A 1,899-nucleotide genomic window follows, 5' to 3' on the forward strand; every position below is an offset into this window, starting at 1 on the left:
TAGGACAAAATATAGAAAATAGATTTTTTTTCTGCAAATCCAAGGAGGATGTTATTGGCTAATAAGTGAAAATCATCATAAAATGAATAATTTCTAGAAAAATGCAGATTACTAAAAATAACTCAAGAAATATAAATCTAAACAGAATAATAACCAAGGAAGAAATTGAAGAAATTATCTGATAACAATGTAAAAAATGTAGTTGGTCCCAGCATTTCCACAAGAATAATTTTCATACTTTTAAGAAACAGATAATTCCGATGTTGTATAAAACATCCAGAGGGCAAAAAGAGATAAGAGTACCTTCACGTTCATTAGGCAAGCATGATCTTCTTCCTAAAACCTGATAAAGGTAAAAACACACAAAAAGAAAATTATAGTCACATATCACAAGTGAATATGAATAGGAAAAACTTAAATAAAACCTTCACCTCTGAAAAGGAACTTGTTTTACTGTACTGTTTCAGATCTTTAGAGGGAAGATAAGTTCCAGGGGTTTTTGTTGTTGTTGTTGTTGTTGTTGTTGTTGTTGTTGTTTTCTTGTAACAGCTTTACTGAGATATAATTCTTACACCATGAAAATTATGGAACACCTTACAAATGTGTGTCATCCTGGCACAGAGGCCAGGCTAATCTTCTCTGTATCATTCCAACTTTAGCATATGTGCTCCTAAAACAAGCACAAGGGATAATAACTTTATAAGTTAAATTGGAAGAAATTACAAAGGATGGACAGTTTGTACATTTTAGAAATAAATAACCCTTTGGCAAAGCTAGAACTAAAATTAAAGGAAAAATATCATCTGGAGAAAGCATTCACAGAAAATATAAAACAAGTTCATGTAAAGAACTTATGTATATTGACACCAAAAACTTAAATCTCTAAACTGGTGAAGAACTGAAGAAGACAATTCATGAAAACAGAGATGCTACTAGTAAACAAGCATGTGGGGAAATGTTTAGCTTCGCTTGCAGCCAAAGAAATGCCCACTCAAATAATGTTGTAGCATCTTACATACACCCACCACCTTTGAGGAATGTTAGAAATTATTCCATATTACAACACTATGGTAAATCCAGTCCTCGCACACCCCGCTGGTACCCATATGAACTAGTATCGTTCTTGGCATCCATTTTGGGAACCATCTTAAAATTCCATAATGTATCCCTTTCTCCTAAGGAATTTATAAAGAATAAAAAATAAAGGTACATAGGTATTCATGGCAATGTCTCTCTAACAACCTAGATAAATAGATAGATAGGGATCTAAATCCAACAACAGAATTATTAAGGAAGGGTTGTAAAGTATTGTTTGTAACTATAATAAAAATTACAGTTTATCAGCCACCCTCAGATACATTACTTCTTTTGGTCCTAAACAGTCTCAGGAGATAGGTGGGAATTCTTAAGAATCAGAAAAAGTAAGTGACTTGCCCGAAATTGCACAGTTGGTGGCTTTTGAACAACTGCTACCAAATCTCAAGTTCTTGTAATGTGAAAGGGTGGTTATGAGTCTCTGCTCTGAGCCTCGATTTCCTTATCCATAAAAGAGGGTAATACAAGTAGCTAAAGAGTGACTATAAACATTAAATGAAGCTCTTAAATATCTGTAAAGCTCTTAGCACAAGGTTGAGCACACAGCCAGGACTCAAATAATAATATAGGGGTGGTGCAGTCAGGTAAGCAACCCGCTCTTGATCTCAGGTCTCGATTGAGCTCAGGCCGTGAGTTCAAGTCCCACAGTGGGCTCCACGTGCTTGTGGAGCATACTTTAAAAAAAAAAAAGAATGATAATATGAAATTGTACCAATCCAATCCAACTATAGCAATGTAAACATTGCAAGTGGACAAGGCCAAGAGAGAATAAAGAATAATGAAAATCAGTGCAGTGGATAAAGC

General features: G+C 34.5%; 1 non-coding gene across 1 annotated transcript; it reads right to left on the reverse strand.

The window, feature by feature from the left end:
• Window positions 1-578: 578 nt before the first annotated feature.
• LOC129520404 (U6 spliceosomal RNA) lies at window positions 579-683 on the reverse strand. The gene has a single exon (XR_008666616.1). It is a non-coding gene; the product is annotated as a U6 spliceosomal RNA (small nuclear RNA).
• Window positions 684-1,899: the final 1,216 nt, after the last annotated feature.

This window comes from Nyctereutes procyonoides, unplaced genomic scaffold, assembly GCF_905146905.1.
Source record: "Nyctereutes procyonoides isolate TBG_1078 unplaced genomic scaffold, NYPRO_anot_genome, whole genome shotgun sequence".
NCBI classification, from domain to species: Eukaryota; Metazoa; Chordata; class Mammalia; order Carnivora; family Canidae; genus Nyctereutes; species Nyctereutes procyonoides.